This window comes from Palaemon carinicauda, unplaced genomic scaffold (genome assembly GCF_036898095.1).
Source record: "Palaemon carinicauda isolate YSFRI2023 unplaced genomic scaffold, ASM3689809v2 scaffold161, whole genome shotgun sequence".
Taxonomy (NCBI): Eukaryota; Metazoa; Arthropoda; class Malacostraca; order Decapoda; family Palaemonidae; genus Palaemon; species Palaemon carinicauda.
The window spans coordinates 92,003-105,000 of NW_027169159.1; the positions used below are offsets into that span (position 1 = coordinate 92,003).

Sequence of the window (12,998 nt, forward strand, 5' to 3'; positions counted from 1 at the left end):
GCATTGACATCTTGTTTATGTAAAATCATGGAGAAGATGGTCAATGCAAGGCTGGTGTGGTACCTTGAAAAGAAAGGTATTTTATCACCGATTCAATGTGGATTCCGAAAAATGCACTCAACGACTGATGTGTTGATACGACTAGAGTCTTCTATTTGTGAAGCCTTTGCTTCCAAACAGCACCATGTTACAGTATTTTTTGACCTTGAAAAGGCATATGATACCACATGGAGATATGGTATTCTTAAAACCATTCATGAATTGGGATTGAGAGGAGAGCTGCCACTATTTATTCAGGCATTTCTTTCACGTAGAGTTTTTCAAGTGAGAGTGGGGGAAACTCTATCAGAGAGTAAGTGCCAGGAAGAAGGAGTTCCTCAGGGTAGTGTGCTGAGTGTAACCCTTTTTGCACTAGCAATTAATGGGATATCCTCAGCCATTCCCCAGGATGTTCTCTCAACATTATTTGTGGATGATCTCTCAATATCATTTGCTGGCACTAAAATGGCAATGGTTGAGAGAAAAATCCAACTCTCGATTAATAAAATTATCCAGTGGGCTGACATGAATGGATTTAAGTTCTCGACAAGTAAAACTACCATTGTCCATTTTTGTCGTATCCGGGGAGTACATCCAGACCCGGATATATACATTAAAAGTCAACGGATACCATGTGCAAGAGAAGCTAAATTTTTAGGTTTGATATTTGATTGTAGGCTTACATGGGTTTCTCACTTAAAAGCATTAAAAGCTAAATGTGTTGAAGCTCTGAATATCTTAAAAGTATTATCCCATACAGCATGGGGGGCAGACCGCAGTACTATTTTAAAATTATACAAGGCCTTGATTTTTTCCAAAATTAGTTATGGTTGTGAGGTATATTCTTCAGCCACCTCAAGCCGGTTAAAAATATTAGACTCGATACATCATGCAGGTATTAGATTGTCTACTGGAGCTTTTAAAACCTCGCCTATCCCAAGTCTCCTTGTTGATGCTGGAGAGTTACCTCTAGACCTTTACCGAATGTCTTCCGTTCTTCGGTATTGGTTTAGATTGCAAAGACTCCCTAACTCTCTAGCCTTTCAGACTGCAAGCCTTGTAAGACACGCATCATACTTTGAGTTGCACCCAAAATCTCCTCAACCCTATGGCTTTCGGGTGAAACGATTATTAAATAGTCTGGATATAATTAGAAATAAGGTACTTCCATTCAAGGTATCATCAACGCCTCCATGGAAGTTACCAGAGATATCTTTTTGTAAATATTTTATTGGAGATAAGAAGAATATGTCAGACCTAGAAGCCAGGTCTCTTTTTAATGAACATGTTAAAGAACATAGAGGATCAACTTTTATCTATACTGATGGCTCCAAATCTGATGCTGGCGTTGGATTTGGAGTACATAGTAATGGTTTTAATTGTAGAGGTGCACTTCCTCTGACCGCTTCCATATTTACTGCCGAACTGTATGGCATAATAACCGCTATTGAGAAAATAGCATTGGAGAAGGAGGGTAATTTTACAATTTTTAGTGATGCAAGGAGTGTCCTTCAAGCTATGGAAGTTTTTAATTCTAATAACCCTCTAGTTTTAAAGATTTTAGAATGGCTTCTCATTATTGGACGAAGAGGTATAACAGTTCAATTTTGTTGGGTTCCAGCACATGTAGGTGTGTCTGGGAATGAGAAGGCAGATTCACTGGCTAAGGAGGCTGCATCCGAGTTGCTGCCAAGAAGGTATCCCATTGCCTGTAATGATTTCTTACCTGTCATCAAGAACTTGGTTTGCAATAAATGGCAACAGCAATGGGATAGTCAAGATGGCAATAAAATGCGAGAGATAACAAATGACATATCTCCTTGGAGGTATAATATGATGCCCCGAAAATGGGAGACGTCTCTTTGTCGTCTCCGTATTGGTCACACTCGGTTGACACACGAGTTTCTGCTGAAGGGCCAACACCAACCGTATTGTGATGACTGCTTAGTACCTCTAACAGTAAGGCATTTGTTGACCGAATGCCCCAATTATAACAACTTGCGGAATAGATATTTGTTTGAGGCTCGAGGTGAGGGTGGCAGGTTCATCCTTGCCAAGATTCTTGGAAATGATGTGTCCTACCATGCAAGTGGCATTTTTAGATTTATTTCAGAAGCAGGTCTTCTGAAAAATATTTAACTTTTATTACATTCAACTTTTATGATTTTAATTGAATACTCTTTTATTTTTTATTTTATTTTATCTTTTATTTTTGTATACATAAATTAAATGTTACCGGCGTCAATGACCTCAGATGTCAGGATGCCTGAAAACTTTAAATCAATCAATCAATCAATCTCCATACAGCAGTAGTCAATTTGATTTCCAAAACAACAGGGTTACCCAAATGACGACCAGTCCCCTGGTAGTTTTCAGAACTAACTGTCATGCACCGAGCCATAAAAAATCTTGTAAATAGATTGCGTAAACCCTGTAAAGAGGAAAATTTTATAATATACAAAAAAATATATTTGTTTCCTCAGTCAACAGTAGAACGCCACCATCCTCTGTACAGAGAAAAGCAAAATGGATTGCTGCAGGCAAATTTACCCACAGCCAGTATTGAAGGTGAATGGTCAGTATGTGATTGGAACAACTAATGTAAGTAATGCCTTGGCCAATCCTTTCTCCAATGTATCATGCAAGTGTGAAGCAGCTCCTGGTCACCAGTATATAAGCATTGAAGAACGGGAAATGCTAAATTTTGTAACAGAAAAGGAGGAATCTTGCAATGCTCCTTTTACTGAAAGGGAATTTGATTCTGGACTTACTACTTATAATGATAAAGCCCATGGACCAGATGGAATTCTATATGCAATGATTAAACATGTACCTGTTTAACCATTATTAACAGAATATGGCATGATCATAGTTATCAAATGGTTTGGGAACTCCCCATTATTTTAGCATTTACAAAACCTGGTAAGGAAAAGTTTTTAGCAACAAATTATTGACATCTTGTTTTTGTAATATCATGGAGACAACGATCAATGCAAGACTGATGCGGTATCAAGAGAAAAAGGTTTTTATCACCTATCCAGTATGCATTAAGAAAATGGACTCAACGACTTATGTGTTGTTACGACTTGAGTCCTCGTTTGTGAAACCTTTGCTTCCAAACAGCACCTTGTAACAATTTTTTTTTAGCTTGAAAAAGCATATGATACTGCATGAAGACAGGGTATACTTAAAGCCATTAATAATTTGAGATTGAGAGGAGAGCCACCATTGTTCATTCAAGCATTTGTTTCACAGATTTTTTTAAGTTATAGTAGATGGAACTGTTAGAGAGGAAATGTCAGGAAGGAGTTTTCCAAGGTAGTGGGCCGAGTGTAAACCCTATTTGTATTAGCTATTAATCGAATATTCGCAGCTATTGTTCCTCAAAATATTCTCTCAACACTATTTGTTGATGATCTCTCCATATCATTTGCTGGAGGTAGAATGGCTAAGGTTGAGAGAAAACTACAACTCTCCATTGACAGAATTATTCACTGGGCTGATGTGAATGGATTTAAGTTTTTGACAAGCAAAAACAAAAACGTTGTTGTACATTTCTCTTGTATTCAGGGAGATCATCCAGATCCTGAGAGTTATGGGGTCTTTTGACTGGCCACACATTACTACATTGGTTCCTACTCTCTAGCTACGGTTCATTTTCCCTTTGCCTACATATAAACACAGAATAGTATGGCCTATTCTTTACATATTCTCCTCTGTCCTCATACACCTGAAAGCACAGATTATCAAACAATTCTTCTTTACTCAAGGGGTTACTACTGCACTGCAATTGTTCAGTGGCCACTTTCCTCTTGTTAAGGGTAGAAGAGACTCTTTAGCTATGGTCAGCACCTCTTCTAGGAGAATGACCCTCGAAAATCAAGCCATTGTTCTCTAGTCTTGGGTAGTGCCATAGCCTCTGTACCATGGTCTTCCACTGTCTTGGGTTAGGGTTCTCTTGGTTGAGGGTACACTGGAGCACACTATGTATCTTATTTCTCTTCCTCTTGTTTTTTTTCTTCAAGTTTTTATAGTTTATATAGGATATTTATTTTAATGATGTTACTCTTAAAATATTTCATTTTCCTTTCCTCACCGGGCTATTTGACCTGTTGGAGTCCCTGGGCTTATAGCATCCTGCTTTTCCAACTAGGGTTGTAGTTTAACAAGTAATAATAAGAATAATTAAAGGTCAACAGATCTCATGTGTAAGTGAAGCTAGATTTTTAGGATTAATATTTGATTGCAGGCTGACATAGATTCCTCACGCGAAAGCTTTAAAAGTAAAATGTCTTTAGGCCGAATCTTTTAAAAGTTTTGTCACATACATCATAGGGGGGCAAACTGTAGAACTATCTTAAAGTTATACAAAGCTTTAATTTTTTCTCCAAAAACTAGCTATGATTCTCCTCACCTACCCCAAGTTAATTAAAGATTTTAGATTCCATACACCATACTGCTATCAGATTAGCCACAGAACCCTTGAGAATCTATCCTATCCCAAACCTCATTGTGAGGCTGGAGAATTACCTTTAGATCTTTATTGAAAGTCTTCTGTTGCTCGGTATGGGTTAGGTTGCAAAGACTTCTTAATTCTTCAGCCTTTCAGACTGCAAACCTTGTAAGGCATTATAGATATTTTGAGTTGCACATAAATCTCAACCTCAAGATTTCTGGGTTAAAACATTAGTAGACAGTCCAGATATAGCTAGAAATAAAGTGCTCACATTCTAGATATCACCAACGCCTCCATGGAAATTGTAAATATTTTATTGGTATAAAAAAAGAATATGACTGACTTGGAAGCCAGGTCTCATTTTATGGAACACATTGAAGTATATAGGGAATTGATTTTTATAGACAGTATATTGATTGCTCCAAATCTGATGTTGGCATCGGAGTCATGGTATAGTATCTTCCATATTAATAGTAGAATTATATGGCAAACTAACTGCTATTGAAGAAATAGCATTAAAAGATGAGGGCAATTTTACCATTTTTAGTGATGGAACAAGTGTCCTACAAGCATTAGAGATTTTTTTATTTCAGCAAGCCTTTAGTTTAAAAAAAAATGTATTATTGGACTGAGAGGTATAACAGTTTGATTTTGTTGGTTTCCGCCACATGCAGTTGTGTCTGGGAGATGAGAAGGCAAATTTATTGGCAAATAATGCGGCATCTGATTTGTATTGAAGAAGGTTTCACATTCTCTGCAATTATTTTTTTACCTAGCTTTAAGAATTTGATTTATAATAATAGGCAAGAGCATTGGAATAGTTTAGTTAAAAATAAGATGAGAGGAATAACAAATGTTATATCTTCTTAGAGGTATTACATTATGCCCTGAAAATGGGAAACTACTCTCTGTCGTCTCCACATTGGTCACACTTGGTTGATACACGAGGCTCTACTAACTGGCCAGCACCAGCAATAATACAAAGAATGCTTGTTACTCTTGACGGAGGCATTATTGATTGAATGCTTCACTTATAATGCTGAAAGAAATAGATATCTGTTTGAGGCTCGACGTGAAGATGGCAGGTTCATCCTTGCTGAAATTCTTGGGCAGGATATGTTTTTCTACGCTAGCAGTATTTTTAGATTTATTTCAGAAGCAGGTCTTCTGAAAGCTATTTAGATTTTATAAGGACATCTTTAGTTTAATGGTTTTATATTGAATACTCTTTTATTCTATATAACTAATGATGTTGGTGTCAATGATCTTTGATGTCAGGATGCCAAAGAATTTCAAATCAATCACTCAATCAATTACACGCTATCAAGCTGAGATTTGTATCACGTGGCAATTGTGACCAGCCAACTGGATTTTCATAATTAAAGAACGAAGGTTTGTATTTTTGAAGGAACAAATGACAAATTTTGAAGTAATTTGTATTTTTTACAAACTACAGAAACTTAAGTTCTTTACACATAATTGTCCTGCCATCACCTTCCCTCTAGACTAGAAGTCCTGTCTGCAATCAAAAGGGACGGGTAGGTTGGTCGACCACCACTACTTCTGCTGACTAGTGGTGGGTCTTTGACACCTCGCGTGAAAGATTTTATGGCTACATGTTCAAACTTACAGCAAATGTTTTATGTTGAACAGGCTGACATAAATATCTATTCATAGTTTTTTTATGAAAGATCTATATTAATGTTACTGTTCTTAAAATGTTTTATTTTGATTGTTCCTTACTTCTCTTGTAGTTTATGTATTTCCTTATTTTCTTTCCTTACAGGGATATTTTTCTCTGTTGGGGCCCTTGAGCTTATCTCATACTGCTTTTCCAACTAGGGTTGTAGCTTAGCATATTATAATAATAATAATAATAATCATTATTATTATTATTACTATTATTATTATTATTGTTGTTGTTGTTGTTGTTGTTATGATGGTGATGATGATAGATTATTATTATTATTATTATTATTATTATTATTATTATTATTATTATTATAATTGTTACTATTAGCTAAGCTATAACCCTAGTTGGAAAAGCAAGATGCTATAAGACTAAGGGCTCCAACAGGGAAACAGCCCATTGAGGAAAGGAAATAAGAAAATAGATAAACGTTATGAGAAATAATTTACAATTAATAATATATTTTAAAAACATTAACAACAGCAAAAGAGATATTTCATGTATAAACTGTAAAAGACTTATGTCAGCCTGTTCAACATAAAAACATTTGCTGTAAGTCTGAACTTTTGAAGTTCTACCGATTCAACTACTCGATTAGGAAGATCATTCTAGAACTTGGTCACAGCTAGAATAAAACTTCTGTAATACTGTGTAGTATTGAGCCTCAGCTCATGATGGAGAAGGCCTGACTATTAGAATTAACTGCATACCTAGAATTACAAACAGGATGGATCTGTCCGGGAAGGTCTGAATGTAAAGGATGATCAGAATTATGAAAAATCTTATGCAACATGCATAACGAACTAATTGAACGATGGTGCTAGAGATTAATAAGGAATTTAATAGACCGTAAGTTCCTATCCAACAAATAAAAATGAGGATCAGCAGCCGAAGACCAGACAGGAGAACAATACTTGAAGCAAGGTAGAATGAATTAAAACACTTCTTCAGAATAGATTGATCACCGAAAATCTTAAAAGGCTTTCTCAATAAGCCAATTTTTTTGTGCAACTGAAGAAGATACTGACCTAATGTGTTTTACTATAGTAAATTTGCTGTCGAGAATTACACCTAAAATTTTAAGTCATACAAAGTTAAAGAAACATTACCAATGCTGAGATCTGGATGTTGAAGAGAGACAGTCCTTGATATACGTATTATCATACTTTGAGTTTTGTCAGGATTCAGCTTTATTCCCCATACCTTGCACCATGCACTAATTTTAGCAAGATCTCTATCAAGGGATTCAGCAACCCCAGATCTACATTCAGGAGATGGAATTGATGCAAAGAGTGTAGTATATTCAACAAGCTTGTTTTCTAAGCCAAACCACATGCCATGTGTATATAGCATGAAAAGTAATGGGCCAAGAACACTACCCTGAGGAACACCAAATATCACATTCTTATAATCACTATGGTGCCCATCAGCAACAACTCTTTGCTATCTATTACATAAAAATTCAATAATAATGCCTCATGATTAACGCGGTCAAAGGCAACATTAAAATCAAGGCCAATCATATGAACTTCCTGGCCACAATTAAGGGATTTCTATACAGCATTGGAGATTGTAAGAAGAGCATCACATGCTCCAAGGTCTTTACGAAAACCAAATAATAATAAATAAATAATAATTAGTAGTTAGTAATAAATGATTATTAATAAATAATAAATGATAAATAATTAATAATGAATGATAATCAATAAAAAATAAATAATATTAATAAAAACCAGCTCGGTCTGAAATATATATCCTTTAAGTAGAGAATTTAGGTTTGTATGGTTTGGAAAAATATAAATTTGTTCCAAATTTGTCATTTTATTCTTTTGAATCCATGGAGTTCATATTGCTGAATCACAAACACTGATGGAAGTGGGATAGTGAAGGGAAAGTAAAAATCTCTATTAATTAATGTATCAATCTCTTAAAAGGTAACCAATCCTAACCCCTGGAAATCTGACAATCACTGAGTTTCTCGATTGGATTCTGAACATATGCACTATCCATTTTTTTTTAAACTAAAGTCTTTTATAACAATAAAAACCTTAAACTTTCTTATTGAGTAAAATATAGGTACTGTTTAACTTAAACTAAGTTCATGCAAAGAAACCAACATTAAATTTAAATTCATACCATTTCTCACAGTTACCACAGCACTTGATGCCTAGTTGATTTCTCATAAAAACTTGCTTCTATCAGATAAAACTTTGCAAAAACCGAATATAAAGACACCGAGTCATTGCCAAAATTTATTTCTAAAATTAAATTGTTCAAAATGGACTAAATATTCACTGCATAATAAAAGTATAAAAATGTTGATCATGAGCTCCTACTACCTTGGAATCTGGTGGTCCCAAGAACAAAACTGGGGGAAGAATTTGGCAAAGATTGCTCAAGAAGAAAACGGAACTGCCCGACAAAACTTAGAAAAGTTAGCTTGGGGTTTTCAGTCTTCTCTGGATTTCCCCCCGAATAGAAGGCAAGCAACTCTAAATATCAAAGACATATACTAAACTTTAATTTCATTTGCTTTTGTACTGTATAATCAAAGCAGTCAGCTATCAGCACTTTTAACTCCAAAAAGAGGGAATGTATGCAAACAACTTTCTACTAACACAAACAGTAAATACGTAAAAATTCTATTTCTATATTAAATTTGATATATGTTTTAGAAATTCTCCATGCTCTGTATAGAAAAGTCGAAAAGGTATTCATTTTAAAGCGATGAAATGTAAAACTGGTGAAATTGAGGCCTACTCTGGTATGATACTGCAGTATTCAGAAAGAAAAGTAGGCCTCAATTTCACCAGTTTTACATTTCATCGCTTTAAACTGAATGCCTTTTCAACTTTTCTATACAGAGCATGGAGAATTTCTAAAACATATATCAAATTTTAAAAAGTATATAATATTGCAGCAGATACGTTACACAAAGGCAAGAATTTGTAATCACATTGTGATTTATATCATATTAAATTCCTGAAACCGACTGGGGATCTTCCTGCTTTTGCTTTTAGAGATAAGATTAATTCAAGACAAAAAGAAATTTATCCCAATTTTTCTAAATGCCACCTTTGGGAAAAAAGTTACGACAGCATTTGCCCATTCAAGACAATTAATGTACTATTTAGCCAAAACTGCAGATATTAAGGCTTTTTTAATTGGTTTTGTTGGATTAGGTTGGCAAATCGTCCTTTGTCCAAATTCTTATATTTTCTGTTTTAAAGATTTGTCACAATAAGTTTCTTCCAAGTCAAAAGAAAGATTTGTAAGGTAAATTTCAGGGTATAAGAAGTGCAGATACATGGCCTATGAAAGAGATTTGTCTGTTGATTAGAGCTCTCCAAATCAGTAGTCTCAAAACATTATCCTGATTTTCCTTTGTTACCATAGTAGCAGCTGGATATATTTTAATAAAAATTGTTGGAGTTTAATTAGCCAAAGAGGTATTTAGGATAACCTTAGTTATGACAGTTTAGTAGTGAGGCACTAAACTTAGGTGTGAGGTTGGTGTAATAATGAGCATTTTCTATTAGGTTTTAGATTTCCTCTTGTTTTCTTCATGATTCATTTCCTTCAGAGTGTGTGGGGCAGGAATATGAATGTCAGTGGAGGTACATAGAAATAAATAGAATTTTGATACTGAAAAGTGTTATTTCTGTACTCAGCTGACGATCATATACATGCCCACCTTCCTCCCCATTGACTACTGAAAGGATGTCAAGAGGGAAGGATAATAGTTTCTTTACATAGAAGATAACAGCAAAGCTGGAATACTCCTATCAAAACTTTTGACGATGTGTTAACAACTGTATAGGTTGTTACTAGTGAGTAGGGGGGAGCACCACCCCCCTCTCACTTGCTATTACTGTACTCAGGTTTGATTTCAGCCATGTTTGAGAGGTCACACTTCTCTCCCACGCTCTGGACTACCAGTAAAAAATTTAATTTTTCATTTCAGGTGTGAAAGGTATGTGTGTGTCTTGAGGAATTTATGGCGGGCCGCTCATGCAGCTTGTTGATGTCTTAAGTGGAGATTGATCCTCACCAGCTTTGCCCTGTGTGCAAAGAAAATTCCTGCACGCAGAATTCTCCATGCAAAGAGTGTTAGGAGTGACCATCCTCCCAGTGGGAGCAATATGACAGGAGAAAGAAGAAATAAAAAAATGTTTCTTTGCCTTTGTGGTCTTCCTCTAAGTCGAAGAAGTCCCGACTTCCTTCTCTCCCTTACCTGGAACCCTGCCATCTCTCTAATCTTGTTCAGCCTCCTCTGGAGGGCTATCAAGTGAAAATAGTGGCTCTTTTACCCTTGGGCAACCTTCGTGTGTGGATGCTCTCCCCTTTACCCTTTGAGGAGTCTGCCACATCTCTTGTGGCTGTCTTTTGGCCTTACTGGTTCCTGACGAAGGATAGGCTTTTAGAGGGGTTAGTTCGGGGGCTCAGCGAGGAGTGTGTTTCTGCTCCTGCCGGGATCGGCTTTGCCGCTTCCCCTTCTAAAGCTGACAGGAAGGATTCCTTCCTGCTCGGTCTTGTGCCTCCAGGACTTTCCACCTTTGAAGTAAGTTTTCCCCCAACCGAAGACCTGTTGAGTAATGCTCGTAAGAGGTTTCCCCCAAGCGCATTTTCCCTTTAGGGTACATGACAGAAACCCTTCTCTCCCTTCTGAGTTTCCCAACCCTTTGGGGTTTACTGGCAGACTCTTTTACAAGCCTGAGCCAATATCTACACCTGGGAGTCCATATCCCCAGGTAGCTCAGAAGTGCCAGTGTGCCTCGTCGCCAGAGCGCTCTAGTTCTTCCGAGACCGTGGATAAACGTCCATGCAATCCTCCTGCAGTCAAGTGCGCAGACCACCTCACCACTGCAGCTTCTTAAGATTTTTTGAGTCTCCAGTGCATACAGTTACCTGTGCTTGAGTGCCATTTGCAATCATCACTCATTTCACATGGCTAGACTGAGAGTGCTACCACTCGAAACCTGCTTGTACTCTCAGGTCAACCCCCACCCATGGATGAGGCTGCTTTACCTGTTGTTGTAAAGCAAGCAAGCCAGGTCCATGCTCCTGTTGTGACAGACCAGTTGACTTGCAGACCTGTAATACAGGTGTATTCAGCTCGTGAGCCAGCGTCGCCCGAGCTGTAATGAAAAGCTCGTGTTGCAAGAAATCTTAATGTCTGATTCTGCCACCATGCCCTCTTTATGCAAGGCATTGCTGAAAATGGCAGCTACCCTTCCTTAGAAAGACTGTCGGTCTAGGGGCCTCGCCCGTAACTCCCCTCAGATCCAAGGTTGCAACTCGCCACCGCTATCAGAGACTTCCAGCAGTCTTCTGGTGCCAACTCCCAAGTGTGCTCCGGCTGCACACGTTTCTGGGTTTCAACCACACCTAGAAATACAAGCGCTCAAGCCTAAGACATTGAGGTTGAACCATTTATGAGAGAAATTGGACATCGTCCCAATTGAATTTGATCCGAGGGGACAAAATCCTAAGAGGACACTTTCCATCCCAGGACTCCTAAGGGATTCAGGTCTCTGAGGGAGATGTCGAATGTCGAAACATTCAGGCTGTCAGCGATTGAGCCAATGTTTACCGCACCTTCCGTTGCTGCTTCTCACAAGAAACAAGAGCCTGTAGAGTCTTCCATAAAGACCCAGCTAGCAAAGTGTCAGAAGGAGGCAAGAGTCGTGAAAAAATGAATGAGAGATCTCTTCCAAAGAGTTCGGCTCTAAAATTTTGGAAGATCTCTGTCATCAGAGGCAAGTACAACTTGATGTAGCTGCTCTGGTGGCTTGTGATAGCAAAGATTCTCCTAGCCTCGCTCCCCTGTGTCGTTAGTTGATGACGACAACCAACCACCCCATCCCCATGAGAACTGATGATTCTGACTCCTATTCAGGTGCACTTAACACACTTTTTAGCCCTAAGTGTGCTGAGACACGGGGGTAGGTGAGTCCGAGACCGCCTTCCTGAAGGCTCTCACCTGCATTCAGATGGTTAATGGAATCGAGAATGCTCCTTGCTCTCCTCATAAAGGGAGGAAAGTAACGATTGACATAATTTGCCAGTCCCCTGGAGTCCATTAGTGAGGTCGACTCGCAAATTTTTGTGAAAAGGGACTCCCTCAGGGCCAGAGAAAGAGGTACAGTATTAACAAGGACTTCGCTTCCCCCTTGCCTTCTCAGCCTTGGCACAAGGCTCAAGTTTGGAGAAGTTGGTGGCACAGCAGCTGGGATTCTCTGCAGCTGATGCCCTGAACATGAAGAAGACAGAATGGCTACACTTCAGGCCTCTTCTCGGATAGACCACTGGTCAGGGACCGATGGGTACCTAGCCACAACCTAAGATCTTAGTGGTGCGAGGGCGATAGAATTCCTGATGCATAAGGCTGTGAACCATTGGGACAATTTGATTCAGAAGAGGCACAACGCTGTCATCTCCCGGTTCCAAACGCAGGTACCAAAGAAGGAGACACCTCACCGTTGGAATCCAAATCCCTGAGTCAAGATCTCATCCTTGTTTCCACTTAAGAACGTGGAAATAGTGGTGGAAAAGTGGAGAAACGAGCCAAGACTCCCTCCCCCACGTAGCCGCAATATCTTGGCTCACAGCACCAGCACTTACCTAAAATTTTTCTTCTCACGAGGCAAGCACATAAGGTCTTTGAGGTGGGTTCTTGACAGTCAAGAAAACAAGTCCTCGGAAACCTCCCTATCAAGGAAGAAAGACCAAAGGACCGTGAGGTGAAGGAAGTTAACGTACCTCAATATAATTTCCCTCTTCAAACCACCCTTTTAAGTTCAGGGCCAAAGT

General features: G+C 38.2%; 1 protein-coding gene across 1 annotated transcript in view; it reads left to right on the plus strand.

Annotated features, from left to right (window-relative positions):
• The window catches only part of LOC137635700 (zinc finger protein 501-like), a 59,119-nt gene that overhangs the window by 44,529 nt on the left and 1,592 nt on the right, over positions 1-12,998 (plus strand). The gene's annotated exons all lie outside the window — the stretch shown is intronic.